Here is a 10,807-nt window from a genome sequence, read left to right as displayed (position 1 = left end):
GGTGAGACAGGAAGCCTAGAGAAGGATTTGGGTAATGACCCTTCCCATGAGGTGGTATAAGACTCTGGTAAAGAAAATCTTTCCTCTGTAATATAGGCCTTTGCTGTGAAGAACACTCTGGACATATTTCAAAATGGTTATATTTACCCTCTGCTGCAAGAGACATGAGGAGATTTTTCTTGGTTCTTCATCATGAGAAGCTAGTGTGGGAGCCTCCCAATACCGTGGCCCCTTGGAGTCTCTCATTCTCACACTAGTTCATACTTAGCCTCGAGCAATCTGTTAAAATTACCATTTAAGAGTTCCTCTCAGTTTATGGCTCCAGAAGCTTCTGCCCCAGGTGAGCTGGTATCAGAAAAGCTGTGCATTTCTGGATTTGCTTGTACTGCCAGGTTTCTAGGCAGTGCATTGACCAGAGGCCTCAATTCTCTAATGGGTCCAAGAAAAGTTGTTGATTTTCAGTTTGTTCAGATTTTTTCTTGTTGTATGTATGGGAGTAATGTCTACCAGCTTTTTACATGTTGGAGCTAAAATTATAAGTCCTAACACATTTATTTTAATTTATTTGGGATCATTCTTTGTCCTGGTTTGTATACTGATATAAAAAAACCCCTGAACTTTCATTTATCATAAGAATGTTCCCATGTTATGAAAATTCCATATAAATATCATTTAAAATATTTTCTAAATCCCTACAGCTGCTCTGGACCAATGCTGTCCAGTAAAACTTTCTGTGATGATGGAAATGTTCTAATTTGTGCTGTTTCTAGAGGGGCCACTAGCCACATGTGGTTACCGAGTACTGAAAATGTGTCTAGTGCAACTGAGGAACTGGATTTTTAATTTTACTTATTTTTAATTAATTTAAATTTAAATAGCCATGTATGGCCAGTGGCTACTGGATTAGATAGCACAACTCTTGACATACCAGCTTTCCTTCAGAGCTTCTTTTAAAAGCTTGAACTCACAAGTGTTTTTTTCCCCTTCTGAGACCTTCATGTATGTTCTTTGCTTTGCATGGAACGAGCTTCCCCAGACTGATAGAAAACTTTTTCTATCCCAGAAGCTTCTCTATGTATTGCTTCCTCAGATTGGTCTTCCCTGGCCCCTCAGTCTATAGAATGTTAGTTTCCCCTATTATTCTTGCTCATAAAAACCTCCTTGCCTCTTTTATAATATTTACCCAACTGACAGTTATACTCATGTGTATGCATCTTAAATGTCTGTTTCTCCCACCAAGTTATCAGCTCCGTGAAGACAAATACCACACTTGTATCGTTCATCATTGTGTCTCTGGGGTCCAGAACAACTTCAGCAATCAAAGCAAAACAGTGAGTGGGGTTGTTTGTGCAACTACCAGGACAACATAACAAGAACCAACTAGTTATTTGTTCTCATTATGTTTTGTTTTCTTTGACAGGAATTAAAACACACATTCCGATTTTAACCGCCATGATATTGCTTATGGTTAGACAGAATTGAACAAATAATTTAAGAACTTTGGAATTTCTCCTACATTGCCCCGGGGTGAAACCTGGCAAAGGTTTGAAGACAATGGTGGTAGGTGTGAGTGGAGAGGTAGGTGGGATGGAGTTAGCAGGCACGCTTTAGCTTTCTTCTTCATTGAAAGGATTTACTCCTTCCAGTTTTCCAGCTTTGTTCTAGAATTGTCACTGAATTCTTTCTTTCCTACTAACATGCCTCACAGCTGCTCTTTCTTGTTTCTTTACCATTGTTTAATTTATTTTCACTTGATAAAGCTATTTTCCTCCTTCCTTTCTATTTCTACTCTACTAGAACAACTTTCCTTAACTCACAGGAACTTGGCTCCTTCACTTCACCTGCCTTTGCAAATCCTGAGCAAGCCTTGCCCTTCTCTCCATTCTCCTCTCTCTATTTCAGTCTTCTAGACAGCTTTGTCTTTATAATATTTTCAAAAGTGAAATAAATCATCTAAGAGGATCATCACTTTGTTATCTCCTACTTCTTCAGCCTTTTCTCAATCCCCATGTATGTGGGGACAGGGCAATTCTTGATTTAAAAAACTCAGTGCTCCTTGTTATGATGAGCACTGGGAATTGCATGTAAGTGATGAACCAATGAATTCTACTCCTGAAACCAATATTGCACTGTACGTTCACCAACTAGAATTTAAACAAAAATTTGAAAAAAGAAAAAAAGCCCTCAGTGCTCAATGTTCTTTGCTCAAAATCCTCCCTCAAGACAGTTCATTTCTACTCCATTTCACACTCAAAATCTGGTCCTTGATATTTTCAGGCAACATACCTATGATTAAGCACAAGTAGTAGATATTCTTTTATAGAAAGATCACACTTTCCAATCTAAATTTTCTTACACATGATTTTTTCCCAACAACTCTGTAAACTATACAGGACAGAGATCATTGCCTTCATTTTACTCCTCAAGAAGCTGAGGCGTAGAAAGATTTACTCTTTAGAATTTGTCAGCAGAAGAAGGTGGACTTTGATTGAAGTTTATAGATGCAGGTCAGTGAGGAAATGGAAATCCCCAGTTGTCAGGGGTTACAGAGACAGCCAGTTCGTTCTAGAAGTGCTTTCTTCCCTTGGCTCCACTCATGGACTTCTCTGGAGGCAATGCTAGGTGAGTTTGCCTGGTACCAACAAAGGCTTGCTCCATACATGAATGGAAAGTATTAAAGCCCAGGGGGCATACGCAAAACCTGGAAGGAAGTAGGAAAACAACCAGAGGGGAAAAGGACAGGAGGACAGTGGGAGGGGGGAAGAGAATAAGTGATAGAGGAGGAAAAAGGTGCGAAATAATTTGCCCCTAATTGGTCCTTATGAAAATTTGATATATGAAAATTCCTACTTGAAAATGAGATAAATAAAGAGGTAATTATTTGCATTACAAATTAACTCTTCACTTCAAAAGAGTATTTACCACAGGTGTGATTCTGTGATGTGAGAATTTAGAAAGGAATATGACTTGGGGGAGGGAGGAGATTTAAACAATAAAATCCTGATTATATAATATAATAGGAAATAATCCGCAGATAAAGGGGGAGACATCTAAAGAAAGAGGTGGTTGTACAGGGAACTCTGCAGAGCTCAGGTTTTTAAAAGGTACATGAACAAAAGACAGAGAGAAAGGATTATAGATAAGCTTAAACACAAAAGACTATCATGCACCTTCAAGAACAAAATAAAGAAAGCTAAAGTCAGGAATAAACCTAGCTTTACAAGAAGTGCTAAAGGCTGCTGTAAGAATGTGAAAGCTTTGCTTAGAGTTGAGAGAACAAACGTGGGGCAACTTGCTCTTTGAGTAAGTGAGGTGGTGCAGTGTTAACAGAAGTTAGGTAGTTCTTATGTTTTTCTATTATTTATTTTGCTTCTGTCTTTTCCAAGATGCAAAAAGACAGAGGAAATTGGATTTTTCTTAGAGAGATGGTGTGGAAGGAGTGTATTGATATTAGCCCACCTGGGCAAGGAATGGGGATTCCCAGGGTCTGGGCATCAAAGACAAGAGAAGACGTGAGGCCCCTAGGCCAGATTTGGGAGAAAGGTGGGGAGAAGACATAGGAGAGGGACAAAGCCAGGAGGATGGTGATCTGTCCCTTCCTTCTTCCACAATCTGCTCAGATCTTGAGTAAATTCCACTAAAACTTACTAACTGCTTAGTGTAAGCGGATTTCTTATGGAAATAGAAGATGGAACTCAGCTTGGCTCCCAAGGGGACCTGGGGAAAATGAAAACCAACTTTCAGATGCTGGGGCCAGAGGAAAGGGACAGCAGGATATACCACCTTCGATTTTGAAAGGAAGGTGCAATGAGAATTGAAGTCCCATATGGGTGAGAAAGTAAGAAAACAGGGAACCTCTCTAAGTGGATTTAAGTTTCTAGCACTAGAGGAATTAAATGCCAGGAAATGGAAGTCGTGTGCAGTGCAGAGGGGTTCTCAGAGCCTCTATCAGTAATCTATTGGTGATGACTGCTAATGGAAGAAGTGCCTAAAGGCTAAAGATTTTCACAAAGGGAACAGGTTAGAGTCTACCAACTGTGGATCGGTAAGCCCTGATATCCATTCTACTGCAGATGATTAGTATAAACTGAAGCCAATCACGGTATTCCATTCACTTTGCCGGTGTGGATTTTAGAGTGCAACAGTGACTTACTCCTGGTTCATAAGACACAAGCAGAAGTCTGCGAGGGGTAACAATCAAAGAAATGACACGAAGAAGAGGAGAGAGGGTCTTCTGCTGGTGGACATCGTTGTGTGGGATAGGACTCCTGGAACTACCCCATCATTACCTCGTACTAATGGAGGTAGGGGGTGAGGAGCCAGTTTGAGCACAAAGCCAATACAAGATTCCCCTGGGATCTGAAAGTGAGTATTCCTATGAAGTCTTTTATAAGCCGAGGTGGAGTAAAGTGAAGAAGCAATTACCGTTAATTTATATAATCTATAGAATTTATATAGAATTTATATAAAAACATCTTGAGCATTCCCTATCCCCCCAAATAACCTCGTGGGCCCTTCTGATACCTTAGGACACATCTTGCTAACAGATGCATGAAAGAAATCAAGATAAAGCACGGATGCTCACAGACACTGTTCAGAGCTCTGACAGCTGGCTGCTGAGATGCTGTAAGGAGTTCCTGGGGAAGGAGCTTGGCGGGGCCATTCTGGCTGCCCTGAGTGCATGCATCCTCTGTAATGGCTGGCTGCAACACCAGCTCTGAACGCTATTTTTGCTTTTCACCTTTTTTTATAGAAGAGAAAATCCTCTCTGGATTTCTTTGGTTAGCAAAAACAGGTACTAATGTAGGTTTTTGCGAAAGCAAAATGGCATAACTTGAAATCTCAAAAAGCGGGGGATACCTGTACTCTGAGGTGAGCAGAGAGGTGAGCTGGAAAGAGCCTAAATCCACGATGATGTTGATAAGCCACTGAATCTGCCAATCTGAAGCTCATACTACTTAAAGTGTTCTTCATAAGTGATAATAGTAAACTTGCTCCTTAAGGCAATTGGAGATAGGGTTTTCTGCCATTTGGGGCAAAGAAATCCTAGCTGATACAATGGTATATATTGAATTCAACAAAACATTTTACAGATATTTTCATAGCATCCTTGATATAAAGCTAAACTGGGGCTAGACAACAGTGGCAAGTGTATTTATGGATGGCTGAAAGAGTGGTGATAACCAGTGCATATCCTACAAACATTGTTTGACTCTGAGGATTCGAGCCTCGATGTTTTATCAATAACCTGACCACATTCCCTTTGATATCTTCTTCCATTTGAAGATAATTCAAATCTCAAATCCAGTCTAAGGCAGAAGATAGAGTTATGATTCAAAGTGACTTTGCAAGCTAGAATGCTAGGATACAACCAACAAGTTGAATAGATGACAAATACAAGATCCAGCACTGGCTCCAAAAATCTAGGACACATCTTAGGACACAGAAGTTCAAGATGAGGGAGACTTGGTTTAGTAGAACTTTAATGGAAGACATCTGGGAACTTTAGGTGAGTATGGATCGTGGATATTATTGTCTGCTGCCTAGATTCCTCTTTCAAAACTAAGGCAACAATTCTCCCAGCTGTGGGTGTTTTGGTGGCTAATGGCCAATGGCTCTCAGCTGAGTCCCTCTCCAGGCATGGTCCTCAGCTGAAGAGAGCCATGCCTCTCATTCCCCAGGTTGGGCCTCTTCCTTGGAGATAGCTGCTTTTCATACTTGATTGATATGGGTGTATAAAGGCCTGGTCCATGTACCTAAGGGTGGGAGAAATCCAAAGGGCCATCTCAGATCCAGAGAACCCTATGTGATCTGCTAAAGCCTTTGTTATAATTGAATCGGAGTGACTTGGTTCATTTGACCCGGGGAACTCTATGGTATAGGAGATACTATTGTTAGGGAAAATGCCCTGTAGATTTTATGGTAAGCCTCAACAGGAAAACCCAAATAGACTTCTAGGATTCAGAAGTGAGGCAAGCTACGTATAGCAGGGAACTATATACCTTTTGAAAAATAGCTCCTGGTATGCTACTGGTTCTTAGCAGAATCAGAGAACCTGACCATGTGATACCAAGCATCCACGCAGCCAGAACTGCCCATCATAAGTTCTTTCAGACCCCCAACAACAATCAAAAGGAAAGAAAATTGTACATCTGGGGTCAGGTATGAGCAGAGCCAGAGAGCAATAATAAGCTGATGGTAGGTGGCCCAGACTTCTATGTCATTCACCACTCTTGCACTAGTACTTCACACTTAGCTCATAATTATGGCTACCTGGGGTGAGGGGAAAAGCTGAATTTGGTTTATGAGTAGGTAAGATCAGTATGTGGTTGAAAACAAAAGTAGACTATTGCTGTACTTCGTGGGTGCAGCTCCACTCAGGGATGTCTCTGAAAGATGGGGATGAGGGGAATTCTTCCTAAGGGACAAAGCCTGTCAAAAGAGATACTTCGAGGTAAGAATATATATCACTCGTGGGCAGTAGTGAATGACTTGGCCAGTTAACTCTTCACAACCTAGGAACCAGATTGTCTTAGCTCGTTGATGCCAGCCAGCTTCTATCAGTGCTGGCACAGTGGCGACATTAAGGGAGAAATGGAATCACCATCCTAGCAAGGCTAATTGACCTTGGTCATCAGGAGGAGGTAGTTCTGCTCTTACATAATGGAGATAGAAAAGAATACTCCCTTGCCCAATTTTGATGGTAAGGGACAAATACCACAAACATGGCCTGAGAAATGGTGGCAAGGATGGAGGCTATGTGTGGCCCAAAAACATGGGCTCCCGCTTGCTAAGGCTGATCTAATTACTGCTACTGTTGAATATCCAGCCTCCTAGCAACAGACACTTGCGCTGAGCTCCCAATATGGCCCCAGCTCTTGAAAGATCAACCAGCTTCTTAACAGCAAGTTAATTACAGCAGGTGCTTCCATATTGTGATTCATCTTGATAAGAATTGACTGGAACTAATACTCCAATATGGACTTGCCCTTCTTACTCATATAACCTCAGGCAGACAGTGCTTATGTAGCATTTGATCCACTGGAATAAAATCCTGCCAAACGTTGCATCAGACTAATGTAATTGCTTATATCAGTGGAGGTATGGCCATGGGCACATGACCATGAGCTTCACTGCTCCTATTACATATTACACCTCCCAGAAGCTGCTAGCCTGATGGAACATGCATCAGCTTTTTGGATGCACAACTGAGGCATCAACTTGGAGATCATATTCTGATGATGGGGCACCAGCCTTCAGACACAGGATACACTATCAAAGTGTATGACCAAAGACTATTAATGGTGCTTATCCCACCAGTAGAATATATGGATCTAGGAGACAAGAAATGGAAGTAGAAGTACCCCTGCTTAACATTATTTTCCCTGACCCACTTGAGGAATTTTGTATTTCTTGTCTCTGCGCTTTTGGACTCTGCAGATTTAGAGGTCCTTGTTCTTATTATTTTTTAAATAACTTTATTGAGGCATATTTTACATAGCATATAATTCACCTACTTGAAGTGTATAATTCAATGATTTTTAGTAAGTTTACCAAGTTGTACAACCATGACAATAAATCAGTTTTAAAATGTTTGTATTGTCCCAATAATATCCTCATGCCCATTCACTATTAATCCCCATTCCCACCCTCTGCCCTAGGCAACCACTAATCTACTCTCTATAAATTTGCCTTTTCTGGACACTTCACATAAATGGAATAATACAATATATAGTCTCTGGTGGCTTACTTCTTTCACTTAGTAAAAGTTTCTGAGATTTATCTATGTCATAGTATGTATCATTAGTTTGTTACTTTTCATTGTTGAATAGTATTTTGTTATATGGATATACCACATTTTGTCTATCCATTCACCAATTGATGGACATTTGGGCTGTTTCCAACTTTTGGCTATTGTGAATAATCCTATAAAGAATATTAATGTACAAGTCTTTGTGTGGATATTTGTTTTCATTTCTTTTGGGTAAATGCCCAGGAGCAGAATCACTGGATGATATGATAAATCTATGTTTAACTCTTTAAGAGACTGTCAAGCCATTTTCCAGAGTGACTGCCCATTTTGCATTCTTACCAGCAATGTGTGAGGATTCCCATTTCTCTACCTGCTTTCTAACATTTGTTATTCTCTGTCTTTAAAAAAAAAATTTTTAGGCGCTCTTGGTTGACTAATGATGTTGATCATGTTTTTAATGTGTTTATAAGTGATTTTTATATCTTCTTTACTAAAATGTCCATTAAAATATTTTGCCTTTTTTTGGATTGGGTGATTGGGTTGTTTGTTTTCTTATTATTGAATTGTAAAAGTTATTTGTATATTCTGTTATACTTTTTTTTTTTTTAAGTAAGCTGTATGCCTCATCATGGGGCTTGAATTCACAACTCTGAGATCAAGAGTTGCATGCCCTACTGACTGAGCCAGCTAGGCACCCCCTGTGTATTCCAGATGCAGTCCTTTATCAGATTGTGTTTTGCAAATATTTTACAAGCCAGTCTTATTGTTTCTAAATGATGTCTTTTGACATGCAAAGTTTTGAGTTTTCATAAGATCTAATTTATCTTTTCTTTCTTTTTTTATGGTGCTTGTAGTGTCATATCTAAGAAATCTTTGCCTATGTTAAGGTCTCAAAGATTTTCACTTACATTTTCTTTTAAAAGTTTTATTGTTTAGCTCTTATATTTAATTCTATGATCCATTTTGTGTTAATTTGGGGGTATGGCATGAGGTGGGGCCTAAATTTGTGTTTTTGTATATGAATATCTAATTGTCCTAGCACCATTTATTTAAAAGGCTATCCTTTCCTCAATAGATTGCCCTTGTTGAAAATCAATTGACCATAGATATAAGGTTTTGTTTCTAGACTTTCAGGTCTGTTCCATTGATCTATATATCTATCCTATGCCAATACCATACTGTTGATAACTGTAGCTTTATAGTAAATTTTGAAATTGGGAAGTAAACATCCTCCAACTTTGTTCTTCTTTTAAAAACTTATTTTGGCTCTTCTGGATTCTTTGCATTTCCATATAAATTTCACAGTCTGCTTATAAGTTTCTGGGGGTGAGGGGGGAAGGTCTGTTGGACTTTTGGGAAGGATTGCATTGCATATACAGATCAATTTCAACAGATTTACCATCTTAACAATATTGAGTCTTCTGATCAGAGAACATGGAACCTCTAGGTCCTGTTCTTTTTTTATTTTTTTCAAAGTTAAGAAAAATTATTAAGGCAAAATTCATATAACAAAAGTAACCATTTTAAAGTGAGCAATTCAGTGTCATTTAGTACTTCTATCTATTGTGAGACCACTATCTCTATCTAGTTCCAAATATTTTCATCACCCCCAAAGAAATTGTATATCCATTAAGCAGTTACTCCCCACACCCTCCTCTCCCACCCTTGGAAACCACCAATTTACTTTTATCTCTATGGATATAACTATTCTAGTATTTCATATAAATGAAATCATACAATATGTGACATTTTGTGTCTGGCTCCTTCCACTTAGCACAATGTTTTTGAGGTTCGTACACATTGTAGCATGTATCAGTACTTCATTCCTTTTTATGGCCAAATAATATTCCATTGTATGGATATACCACCATTTGTTTATGCATTCGTGTGTAGATGGCCATTTGGATTCTTTCCAAACTTTTGGCTATTGTGAATAGTGCTGCTATGACTATTTCTATGCAAGTGTTTTTTGTTTGTTTGTTTGTTTTGAATCCTTGTTTACAATTATTGGAGATATACACCTAGGGGTGGAATTGCTGGATCATGAAGTAATGCTAGATATAACTTTTTGAGGTAAAGACCTTTGTCCTTTTTTTTAAAAGATTTTTTCTTTATTTGTCAGGGAAAGAGGGAGAGACAGCGAGAGCAAGAGAGCAAAGGAGGAGGAGCGGAGGAGTGGCAGGAAGAGGGAGAGGGAGAAGCAGACTCCCCACTGAGCAGGGAGCCTGATGCAGGACCCAATCCCAGGCCCCTGGGATCATGACCTGGGCTGAAGGCAGATGCTTAATCAAGGCACCCCAAGAGCCACCCAGGCACCCCAAGATCCTTGTGTAGTAGGGGATGAAAACCCCATTAAGCTTTAAGTTATGGCTTTCACCTAGTCATTTGGAGCTCCTTGTGCCAGGAGACCAACAGATAAGTGATGGAGCCTCCTGGCAAGGATAATTGAATCCTGATAATCAGGAGAGGTTAAGGCTGTTGTGACATAATGGGGACAGAGAAGAATACATTTGGTGCTGGATGATCCACTGAAGTGTCTGTTTGTATTCCTTTGTTTAATTTTACCACTACATGGATAAGTGTAGCAGCCACGGCCTGAGGAGGTCACCATATCCCTCAGGGTCACTCCATCAGATATGACCCTAAACCAGGAGAGTGCTAATCAGTAGTTAGAGGAATCTAGAATAGATGACAGAAGAAGGCAACGATGAGAATTATTTTGGCATTGAGACCAGTTGCTTTGACAGAAATTATAGTCCATCCCACTCAACTTCCATAGGAAGAGAGACCAACTAGATTCCTGATGAAGCTGTTCTGGAATTTATTAGATAAGGAAAGTGGACCCAAATGGCATACAGTGCATGCTGCAGTGTGCACCCAGATCCCCCCTTCAGAACTGAGGAATTTGTTCCCCCCTAATTGCCAGGAGAGTTGACAGTGAAAGCTTTCAACTGCACAGAGCTTCCTTGCCTAAGGCACATCTCCTTCCTGGGGAGTAGTCCACCTCCAGTTACTGGCTGGGACCATAAAAGGCCCTGCCCCATGAGAAATCCC

This window comes from Leptonychotes weddellii, chromosome 1 (assembly GCF_054177405.1).
Source record: "Leptonychotes weddellii isolate Sample4059 chromosome 1, ASM5417740v2, whole genome shotgun sequence".
NCBI classification, from domain to species: Eukaryota; Metazoa; Chordata; class Mammalia; order Carnivora; family Phocidae; genus Leptonychotes; species Leptonychotes weddellii.
Note: the sequence above shows the minus strand (reverse complement) of the source record.